The sequence below is a fragment of the Scylla paramamosain genome, chromosome 4, assembly GCF_035594125.1.
Source record: "Scylla paramamosain isolate STU-SP2022 chromosome 4, ASM3559412v1, whole genome shotgun sequence".
In the NCBI taxonomy this organism is placed as follows: domain Eukaryota; kingdom Metazoa; phylum Arthropoda; class Malacostraca; order Decapoda; family Portunidae; genus Scylla; species Scylla paramamosain.
Window position 1 is genome coordinate 27,264,527 of NC_087154.1, and position 12,500 is coordinate 27,277,026.

At 45.7% G+C, this 12,500-nt stretch overlaps 1 long non-coding RNA gene across 1 annotated transcript in view; it reads left to right on the plus strand.

The window, feature by feature from the left end:
* The first annotated feature begins 2,591 nt into the window (after positions 1-2,591).
* The window catches only part of LOC135097430 (uncharacterized), a 94,555-nt gene continuing 84,646 nt past the window's right edge, over positions 2,592-12,500 (plus strand). The window contains exon 1 of the long non-coding RNA XR_010265695.1: positions 2,592-2,678. This is a non-coding gene — a long non-coding RNA (uncharacterized LOC135097430). The remainder of the gene's footprint in view (positions 2,679-12,500) is intronic.

Below are 12,500 nucleotides of genomic sequence, written 5' to 3' on the forward strand. Positions count from 1 at the left end.
GCTTTATTGTCCTCGGTTTTCTTGTTTCTTTTCATCTCCTTAATTATTTCTTTACCGTCAACATTTTTTCCTTTTCTCAAGTTTTCTCCATTCTTCAGTATTTCTAAATTTTCGTCTTCTTATTTTCACCATCCGTTATGTTCCAGTCTTTTAATTCTCCCCTTTATTATCTCCAGTTTCTTCTCTTCCTTCACCCCAGCTCTGACCTCTTTCTCGTTCCTGTTCTTGGGTTCCGTATCTCAGCCTTTCTCTCCCATTTCTATTTTTAATCTTTTTTTTTTACTTTATATATTTTTTATTTTTATTTTCTCCCGCTTTTCCTCAACCAGTGATGGACTCCTGTTTTTTTTTCATACTTTTCTCTTTTCCTTTCTTTTCACTAGGTGTATTTTCCTTGCAAATGGTACAGCGGTTCAATGGTTCGCACGCAGAAATACGAATACATGGGATTTGGTTCCAGTGTGAGCTTCAGTGGACAGTGAGTGTACTGTCTTTATCGGCTCACTTTCTCTTGTGGACTGTTTGATAAATGGTATTTGAGGCAAGTTGGGAGGGTGAACTGAGGCCATTGGGGGCGTCACAGTGGTCCACTTGTCCAGCTTTAGGGGGCTTGGGCTCAGTCACCAAGGAGACCCATATGATCGATCACCATAGCGTAAGGGAAGGCAAGTTTTGTTCGTTTTTTTTTTCGTTTTTTTCAGTGTATTTTTCAGCAATTTTTCTTTGCGCTGCTTAATGTGTCGGTATCCGTTTTTTGAGGTTTCTGTTGTTTTGTTCTCTGATAGACAATTCATCTTTTTTATTTATATTTACTTATTTGCTAGCTTGTTTATTTATTTATTCATTATTTATTTATTTATTTTATTTACTTATTTGTTAATTTATTGACTGACTTTTAAGTGTGAAGGAAGTTAGTCAAGGGTATCAAAAACTAAGAGAGCTCTCTCAATTTCTGCTCCTCAAAAGATTAATATGAAGGGAGTCCGATTCGGTTGATCAGTTTAATTCCGAAGGTGTCTTGATACTCTGCTCTGAGGAGATTTAAACTGCAGGAAATTGGAAGAGCAGAATCAGTCAGATAGTTCTAAATTTACCGACGCAAGAGATGGAAGGTTGAGTATACAGGTTAACTTATACATTAGAAAGTTTGTTTTGCGGTGGGTTTTATCTCTGCAAGTTTCATGTTACCTCCAGAGTTCCTATAAACCGAAGCCAGCAATCGAATGTATAGCGAAGGTCTGGGTAACAAAGCTGGTAATTCTAGTCCACTTTCACCATAGGCAAAGATTTTCTCCGATAAAACTTGAAACGCGAACACTCACGTCTAACATTCCCTTACACCGACCGCTCTGCCACCCCCACCACTTTTCTTTATCTTACTTTTCCCTGTTTTTCCTTGATTGTAATACTTTCTGTTAAGAATAGTTATGATGTAAACCATTTTTCTTTTTACATGTACACGATTATCATGTGATGCAGAGACGTATCTTCTTACACACTATGACTTTGGACAGTTTTCTATCTGGCTTGGTGAAGAAATTGTCAAGGCTGAAAATGATATGCATAAGATCACTGTAGAAGATAGAGACGAGGGGAGGGTGAAAAAAAGTGAAAGTAGATAAGGTGACAGCGATGGGAATTCACCGAGGGAGGGAAGCAGGACAAAAAAGTACGAGTGTGGGTGGAAGAGGAAGAGAAAAGAAAAGACTGGAGAAGGAAGACCACGACAACAATAAAGGTGGTTGGGTGCACGCACACACACACACACACACACACACACACACACACACACACACACACACACACACACACACACACACACACACACACACACACACACACACACACACACACACACACACACACACACACACAGAGAGAGAGAGAGAGAGAGAGAGAGAGAGAGAGAGAGAGAGAGAGAGAGAGAGAGAGAGAGAGAGAGAGAGAGAGAGAGAGAGAGAGAGAGAGAGAGGTTTCGTTTATGTGTATACGTGTGTGTGTGTGTGTGTGTGTGTGTGTGTGTGTGTGTGTGTGTGTGTGTGTGTGGCCCGGACATTACCTGGCGTGGCAGCCGAGAATTGGGTCCTGGAGAGGTGAGAAACCCGATCGTCTATTGTTTCCTAATGGCTCTTTGTCTCCAAGTGCTTAACGGGCGATGTCTGCTTATCTGTGCCCGCCTCGCCCTCCTCCCCAGCCACAGACGAATCGCCTCGCTGGGAGTTACCCGACAATCACCCGCCTTTTATACCTCTATGCTTGTTCCTTACTCGATCACAGACCAATTATTCACTCTCATTGATTAGTGTGACGCGTCCACGAGAGGATGAGTGCACTGGATTAGGGGGTTGATGTGTTGCTCTGTTGGCGATAACACGGTGCTTTCAGGGCTCGCAAGGTCAAGGTTCTTAGGAACATTAGAACATAAAGGAAGCTTGAACCCATTACTTCTTGTCGTATCCTTATTATAAACTCTAAGGATCTCGTCTGAATCTCTCTCACATCCTTCATTGTTATCTGTTGTATGTAGTGTGTAAGGTTTTCTAGTGTTATTGTTTACATTGTAATTTTAACTATCATATTTTTTTCTCTTTCAGGTTCTGTTCCTCCTATGCCTCATCCGTCAGGCGTCCCCCAAGCACCCCGAGTGGCGTCCATGAGTCACCGCGAGGAGTGTCTGGGTGAGTGTTAGTAATTGTGTCTCTGGTCGTGCCTGAGATGGAGGACCCAGTATGGTGCGGCGCTGTGTGTTGCTGGGGTACGTGGCTCTTCTCTGCTCATCTTGAAGCACCACGCCACTTAACTAACCCACGCCATAAAGGTCACGGTACGGAAGGTACACCGACCAAGGCACATCAAGAGAACCCTCATCCACACAGTCCACATCTTGCATCCACACACACCACATCACATATCCATACAGACCACATTTCTCATCCACACATACCTCATCTTGCATCCACATCCCACATCCCACATCCACACAGACCACATTTCATATCTAAAGATCAAATTTCACATCCACAGACCACATTTAACATCCACAAACCATATTTCACTTTCACAAAGACTACATCCACACAGACCACATCCAACATCCACACACCACATTCCGCGTCCACAGACCACATAATGCGGAAGTTCCCAGCAAGCGCCACTCCAGACATCGTACGTGCTATTAATGCGATGTAGATACTCGAAGATCGGTACAAGTGTCTAAAAATTTAGTTAATTAGGTTTTCATAACTGTACTCTCTCTCTCTCTCTCTCTCTCTCTCTCTCTCTCTCTCTCTCTCTCTCTCTCTCTCTCTCTCTCTCTCTCTCTCTCTCTCTCTCTCTCTCTCTCTCTCTCTCTCTCTCTCTCTCTCTCTATATATATATATATATATATATATATATATATATATATATATATATATATATATATATATATATATATATATATATATATATATATATATATATATATATATATATATATATATATATATACATATATTGCTTGCTGCTATTTAGATAAAACGTATATTGCTACTACTACTACTACTACTACTACTACTACTACTACTACTACTACTACTACTACTACTACTACTACTACTACTACTACTACTACTACTACTGCTGCTGCTGCTGCTGCTGCTGCTGCTGCTGCTGCTGCTGCTGCTGCTGCTACTGCTGCTGCTGCTCCTCCTGCTGCTGCTGCTGCTGCCAACTTTTTTCCCAGGCACACACAGCCTCACACCTAGGCAGGCCACACCCGAGGCAAAGCACGCTTGAGGCAGGTCACTCACTCTTGAGGCAGGTTATACGATACGTTATAGGCCATCCCTGAGGCAGGCTGTAGGTTAGTCAGGCCACACCCGAGGGGGACCACACTCGAAGCAGGCCACACTCGATGCAGGTTATGAGCGGGGGAGGTCACACCCGAGGCAGGCCACACCCTAGTCAGGCAACACCCGAGGCGCTGCACCCCGGAAAGGCCACACACGGACCAAATAGACGCGATGGTCACATACACATACTCCACATTTCATGAAGGCCGCGCCACACCCACCACATGCCCTGCGTCGTCTGCGTGCCGCCAGGACGGACACACACACACACACACACACACACACACACACACACACACACACACACACACACACACACACACACACACACACAAGCACGCACGCAGGAGTCGTCCAGATGGTGGGCGCGGGTCCATATAATAGCACCTTCACGTAAGTGTCTCCCGTGAAATGAAGACATTAGGCGCGGCGTTCCGGCAGCTCGGCGCCTCCTCAGGGGGGTTTCTCATTTTCGGAAGTCGGCGCGGATCGGTGCCGGTGATCAGAGATGTTTACCGCCAGAATTAATTTAGCACCCCCGCGCCCTCCAATTATAAGCATAAAATAAAATTATCGGTAATCTCGAAATTATATGTTTGAGGAAATTACAAGAGGGGGAAAGACCATAATTATTTGCGGGGGCCGAGACGCAAGGCAGCCGAATTGCGGAGGGAGCGAGGGTAGCAGTCTTACAGAACAAGTAAATCCAGTGACGCTCAAGACGCCGGCAATTATCTGATTTGTGGGAGGTGAGAATGAAAAGGTATTCTGAGGGTGTGCTGCAGAAAATGTGGATACTGCTGCTGCTGCTGGTCGGTCTTGGTATATAGCTGTGGGGATAGGGAGTGTTGCTGGGGAGGAGGTCAAGTTGAAGTGTTGCTTGGGGGAGTCATGATGCGGATGAGCGTTGCTTTAGGGGGTGTTAGGGTGGCGAGTGCTGCTGGAGGTCATTCTGCATGGTGTGTGCTGCTGGAGGGAAGTGTAGAGTGGTGTGTGTTGCTGGAGGGAAGTTAGGTGGTGTGTGTGTGTGTGTGTGTGTGTGTGTGTGTGTGTGTGTGTGTGTGTGTGTGTTGTGGGCAGATTGGTATGTGTTGCTGGAGGAGAATTAGGATGGAGTGTGTTGGTTGAGGGAAGTTAGGCTGATGTGTGTTGTAGGAAGATTATGGTGATGTGTGTTGCTGTGAGAAGGTTAGGCTGGCGTGTGTAATTGTGGGGAGATAAGGCTGGTGTGTGTGTGTGTGTGTGTGTGTGTGTGTGTGTGTGTGTGTGTGTGTGTGTGTGTGTGTGTGTGTGTGTTGTATGGAGATTAAACTGTTGTGTTGTGCTAAGGAGAAATCGACCTTGTAAATGTTGCTGAAGTAGTTTATGGTGTGTGTTGCTTGAGGAAGTTAAGGTGGTGTGTGTCCCAGGTGAAGGCTAAACCGATGCGTGTTGCTGAAGGGAAGAGCAGGATGATGCCGCGGTAGTTCATAAAGGCAGTTGTGGGGAGATTAGGATGCTGCACTGCTGTAGAGGAAGAATCGCCACATCTTCTGACAAATTGCACTCCATCAACACTCCCGCTGCGACAACTAACACCACACCCACACACCATATACGCACACTCCATACACTTAACACATCACACAATATCCTACTGATATACTAACAACACACACACACACACACACACACACACACACACACACACACACACACACACACACACACACACACACACACACACACACACACACACACACACACACACACACACACACACACTACACTACACTAACAACTCAACACAGCACAACACCCACACACCATACGTACACTACACCCTTAACCCTTTCAGTGCGGTATGCAACAATTCACAGCACTGGAAGTAATGAATGAAATCTGTTACAAGCAACTATAAAACAAAGGATAAAAAAAGAAAAGATTTTGCAATTTTTAGCCAGTACAATGTTTGAAAGTGACTATAGAACACGAAAAGAGGTCTCACAGAGGTTAATAAATACGAAAATACGTTAGAAATAGCAGTGAAAGAGTTAACACATCACACGGTACTCCAATGATACATCACCAACACAACAACATAACACAGCACCACACTCAAGCATCTCCAAGCACCACCATTTCCATTAACAACAGATGAAGACTTTGGCAATGAGGAATCAGCGGCCCCCTGCTCCCCCTCCTTGAGTCTGCCTGGCCATCTCCATCAGTCGTCTGAAATGTGTATCATAATCGTCCTCGTGTTGCTGTCGTTCCTGCCTCCTATCGCTGTGTCCATCGTTCGGGGTTCGTGTCAGAGGAAGTGCCGGCAGCAGTGTGGGGCTTGGCTGGGTGGCGACAGGCCCGGCGTACTACATCCATACATTAGTGATCATAATTATCATCTGTCGTGCCACTGACCGGTTCCCCGAGGTAGAGGAGGGTGTAGCGGCTATAGAAATAGTTGTTCGGACTTATTATCTAGCTATTGTGTGTCTATAAATCTGTTTCATTGTCTGTCTTTCTGTCAATGTGTCACTCCGTCATTCTCTCTCTACCTGTCTGTCTGTCTGTCTGTCTGTTTGTCTGTCTGTAAATGTATTTATCTATCTGTCTATCTATCTGTCTATCTCTATCTATCTATCGATATGTCCATTTCAATCTACTTGTGTTTGTATGTTTGTGGCTATCTATCAGATGTCTGTTATATGTATGTCTAGTTCTCTACCCATCTATTTATTTAACATTCTCTCTCTCTCTCTCTCTCTCTCTCTCTCTCTCTCTCTCTCTCTCTCTCTCTCTCTCTCTCTCTCTCTCTCTCTCTCTCTCTCTCTCTCCTAGCAGCGAGAACCACTTCAAAACATAAAAGGAGTTGTTTTCAAGTCTTTTAACTCTATTTCATTTAGTTCTTTTTAGAGAGAGAGAGAGAGAGAGAGAGAGAGAGAGAGAGAGAGAGAGAGAGAGAGAGAGAGAGAGAGAGAGAGAGAGAGAGAGAGAGAGAGAGAGAGAGAGAGAGTTTTACACACTAGAGGGTATATCTATTAGCGAGGGCGGTGCGTGGCTATGGACTCAGAAGGGCATGGATGGCGAGAGGCGGAGGCAGGAGGAACCGTACCGGGGGATTAAGAAGACGCTGGAAGGGAGGGATATCACCCGTGTTTGTGGGAAGGAGAGAGGGAACGGCAGCAGAAAGAAAAAGGAACTCGGGATGGGAGATCAGGGGAAGGAAAAGGAAGACGGAGAGAAATGGGAAGGAAGTAGGTAGAAGAGAGGGAACAGTAGCATGGGAGACCTTACATAGGAGTAACGGAGGGAGGAAGAAAATAAAAAAAGTGGGGGTAGAGTTTAGTAAGATGACTTAAGAACAATGCAAGGAAAGAAGTACAAGACTGGAAGAGCAATGAAGACTGTGGTAAGGTTAGGAACGAGTGGAGGGAAGGGAGGGAAGGGGAGGAGGGAAGGAGACGAGGAGGCCCGGGGCGGAGGTGGCATGTGGCCTAATTGAGAAATATGAGGGCAACGCCGCTCACCTGTCATGTTCGGTGCTGGCTGGTGACTCGGCTCCGGGGACTCTGACGCGGAAGACGGGGCAGGGAAGAGCGCGGAATGGTGGTCGTGGGGGTATTGGAAGGGAGAAAGGTAAAGGGACAGAGGGTTCTGGCTGGAGGGAGGCTGAGGGACATGAAGTGAAAGTGGGCAACGCAGGACAGGAAAATAGCTCTTTGTCGAGTGCCGAATGTGCTGGTGGCCGGAACCTCACCGTTTGGAGAAGGCGGTTTGGTCAGTTCCTCGGTGGCTGACCTAAAATAGAAGCTGGAGGGATTACTGCCTTGTTTGTCTGGCCGTCACTGGGGTTTGAGGGATTGTGTGTGTGTGTGTGTGTGTGTGTGTGTGTGCGTGTGTGTGCGTGTGCGGTAGGGGCTCGAGGGGACAAGCATCTCAAGATTTGTTTATTCCTGGGGACCTGAAGGGGTTTTAATAGGATTTGTTATTTTGTTGGTTGTATTGGATTAGGAACTGCGTCTGTGGGGGTTGGGGGTGTGCTTTGTTGTCCTTACTTGTTTCTTTTTCTTTCGTATTTTTGTTTTTTCTTCACTCAGTCCTTTCTTTCTTCCTTCTTCGTTTATTTCTTCTAATAACATTGTGTGTGTGTGTGAGAGAGAGAGAGAGAGAGAGAGAGAGAGAGAGAGAGAGAGAGAGAGAGAGAGAGAGAGAGAGAGAGAGAGAGAGAGAGAGAGAGAGAGAGAGAGAGAGAGAGAGCACTTTCTGCCCTTTTCTGTATCTTCTTACACCTTCCTCACAAGCATACATTTATTTAGTGAATACCTTCTTGTTCTTTCTCTTCCGTCTAAATTTTTCCATCGTTATTTCCTGTCACGTATGCTAACTTGACACCCGCTCACATTTCTCTTTCCATCACCATCAGCCGCATCGTAATTCTCCTCATCCATCATGCAGTCTTCACGTTTATTCATCTTTCCACTCGTTTTACTCTTTTTTACCCATTTATCTCACTTCATCTTAGTATCCCGCCCCCTTCCGTTTCTTCCTTTCCTCGCCACATCCTCTCCTTTCCGTACTTCAGCCCTCATCATCTCCTCCTCCTCCCCTGAATCGCCGCTCCTGACGCCTCTCATCCATCATGGCTACAAACAGGCCGGAGGGAATCCGTGCTCCCCCTCCTTTCCTCCGTTCTCGCCCCTCCCTTTTCCCACTCTTTTCTTCTTCCTCACTCCCTCTTCTTATGAGTGTGCCTCTCTTCACTCTCTCCTCATCCTCCTCTTTTCGTCGTTCTAGCTCCCTCTTCTTACGTGTGTGCCTCTCTTCTTTCTCCTTGTCCTCCTCTTTTCGTCTTTCTCATTCCTTCTTATGAGTATCAAGGAAGCAATGGATGGGAATGGCGGGTTCACCTTTGCTCTAATACATTTAATAGTTTAGATTTAATTGTGTATGTTATCGTGAACAACTATAGGTCAACGGACCATCTGGTTGTTCTATGTTCTTTTTCTGCTCTCCTTTTTCTCCCTTGTTTTTGTCATTTATCTTTTTTTTTTTCGTCCTCGTTTCGTCTTATTATGAGTGTTTTTTCATACCATCTTTTCTTTTACTTCTCTTCTTCCTTGTTTGTTCTTCCTCACTCTCTCTCTCTCTTCTTACAAGCAAATCTCATCTCTATCCACCCTCGCCTTCTCCCTCCCACTACAGACAGACACACAGAGACAACGGCCAACACAAATAACACGAAACAAACCAAGGAAGACTGTAGTGGATATTAAGATTTAACAGTGCCATTATCTCAGCCTTGTTCTCTGCCTCGGGAAATGACTGGGACAGGCCGACCCCACGCGTATCGGCCGTGCATCTCACCAGCCCCGCCTCGCCCTCCCGCGCCGCCACACATTCCTCGACGCTTTTTCAGAATCCAGCCGTCGAGAAACATCAAGGAGAAAAATTGTATAGGTATTGGGGACGCTAATTAAAGAGCTTGTAGAGTTCTTGTACGTTATGATCTGCTTGGCGTTGTAGAAAAGAAATAAAAGTTTAAATGGAAGGTTTCAGACAGTGATGATGTTATTATTTGTGGTCTCTCTCTCTCTCTCTCTCTCTCTCTCTCTCTCTCTCTCTCTCTCTCTCTCTCTCTCTCTCTCTCTCTCTCTCTCTCTCTCTCTCTCTCTCTCTCTCTCTCTCTCTCTCTCTCTCTCTCTCTCTCTCTCTGTGTGTGTGTGTGTGTGTGTGTGTGTGTGTGTGTGAGAGAGAGAGAGAGAGAGAGAGAGAGAGAGAGAGAGAGAGAGAGAGAGAGAGAGAGAGAGAGAGAGAGAGAGAGAGAGCACGAGTAAAACGAGAATAACAAAAATTCCCTTCTGCTTACTTTATATATGTGGATTGGATGCGAGTATAGGATTCCTGGCACACGGGCCCACCTCTTTGCGGCCTCCCCTTTGCCAAGCTTTTTATGACACTCCAGGAATTCGGACACGTATTCTGAATTTCCATATCTCACCGAGAGTGTAATACCTGTGTGTGGGAGACGGCAGAAACAACAGGAGCGGCGACGACGGCAACAACGACAACGACGACGACGACTACCTTAACGAGGTCGTTGTCAACACCAAAAACAACGACAACAACAACAACAACAACAACAACAACAACAACAACAACAACAAAAACGACAACAACAACAACAACAACAACAACAACAACAACAAAAACGACAACAACAACAACAACAACAACAACAACAACAACAACAACAACAACAACAACAACAACGACAAAAACGACAACAACAACAACAACAACAACAACAACAACAAAAACAAAAACAACAACAACAACAACATCAACACCGATAACAACAACAACAACAACAACAACAACAACGACAACAACAGCAACAACGGCTACATCAACAACAAGAACAACAACAAGAACAACAACAACAACAACAACAACAACAACGACGACGGCTACAACAACAACAACAACAACAACAACAACAACAACAGTCTGGAGAGCGATGGCCGTAGCGCTCGCCGCGGCTGTCCTCGCCCCTGTCTCGGTGCTGGTGCAGAGCCCCGCCTCGGGAGCCTCACAATAAGTTATGTCACGTCGACGGAGACACTGAATAAGCTCAGCGCAGCTGCAGCGCCTCGGGGCCTTGGGGCCTGTCGTCCCTGGCCTCACGGACAACTAATGACTCGGGTTGGTCTTGCCCGGGCAACGGAAAGGACAAGAACAAATTTAGCTGCAGTGGAATTGCGTGGTGTGATGTATGTTATATAAAAGTTAGTGTGAGTAGGCATATGTGGAGGGAGAACTAGTGTGTGTATGTGACGGAGTGTATTAGAGAAGCGTCACATCCAGAAACCTTCCTTGCCCAGATGGTGCTGAAAGCGTCACACCCACTCCCTTCATCACCGCCTCCCGCTTTGTGATACCCGACAATAGCGATTTTTCACTTCTATTTCGCTCTCGCGGCATCCAGACACTCAGACGGGCCCCTTCTACCTCTTGAGAGGGGTTGGAAGAGCAGTTTGTCGGTGGGAGGCGCGGCCAAGGGACCGGGGGCAGTGGTCGGAGGGTTTGGGAAGCGGCCGGGAGGTTTTAATCTCAATATAATCCTTCTTTTGATGCTCAGTTGTTCGTGCGCGCGGTTGTGTTGCCACACTGAGTGTTAAGAATTCTTAATAGTGCACTTCCTGGCTCGCTATTCATCAAAACTTGAGTCATTTTCCGGCAGGGTCTGCGCCATGGGGGTCCCGGGCCGCCCTAGTGGTGCACGTAGCGTGACGGGGCGGTGGTGGTCAGACGCCGCCCGGGAAGTGCTTGGCAACACAATAGTTACACCGACCATAAAATTGTCATCAGAGTTTGTGTACAAGCCGTGTTTCGTTTTCCGCTATTCTTTTTACTGGCAGGAGGTCTCCTGCTCGCCTCCGACAACCCTCGTCCTCCTGCCTTGGTTCTGCAGAGGCTACGGTTCCATGGCCTCTGCGGCATTAGGCAGCCCAGACAGAGGGAGGGAGGCACCGTCAGGACAGTTCAGTTTCTATCTAAATCAACAAAAAGTTCGACAAACAGAATATTGTTTGCTGGATTAATTTCGATCAAAGAGGAGCTTCTCGTGGCAGTCACTTCATGTTAGGTGCGCCTCATATCAAACCGGATTTTTAGATCCAATTTCAATGAGGCTTCCTTTACTCAAGTCTGGTTTTATATTATTCCCCACTTTCCATCATTCCCGCCCTGCGTTACGCCCTCTCCTCTCCATCGTCACACATCCGCTCGTCACACCCGCCCACCTCAGTTTCTGCACGCCCATCCCCCCACTGGGTATCAAAGTCGCATTTGGACGGGTTGTTATGGGCCACAGCCCACACTCTTCTGCCGTGTTTATATTTCCTTCTCCCTCCAGCTGGGCCTCACGCTGCTGCCGCTGACCCAGCCTGACCCGCGCCCTCCCGAAAAGAGGCGTGTTCCGTCCCCATGTTTGCTTGCTGCGTCACCAGAACACAACCGGAAAGATCATGCAGCATAAATCCTGAGCACAAGTGATTCATGGACCATATTTCCATATTACTGAACGAGAACGAATGCAGAAAGGATATTCAGGATATAGATGATGCCTGAATGCATACTGTCTTTGTATACCGTTTGTGGGGAATCTAGAATCATGAAGCATCACTAAGCTGTTTTATATTTTTATTTCTTTTTCCAAGTAAACTAGATGGTTTAGGGCGAAACATCCTGACGCCAGTGTCACTGAACTCGCGATCACTAGTTTACATATATATATATATATATATATATATATATATATATATATATATATATATATATATATATATATATATATATATATATATATATATATATATATATATATATATATATATATATATATATATATATATATATATATATATATATATATATATATATATGATGTTTATATACAGGTTTGGTCAGAATATATATATTTATATTTTCTATTCTTTTTTTCATATTCTATTCACTTTCTTCCGGAGCGTGCACCGGCAGACTCGGACCCAGCTCACGCGTGATTAGGGAAGAGGAGCGTGGAACAGAGGCGAGAGCCAGTTAGTGGGAGCACGACCGAAAACTGATGCGTTCCTTTGCTGACGAGAAAACACCCGATCCCGCGTCGCCGTGATTAAAGACTGA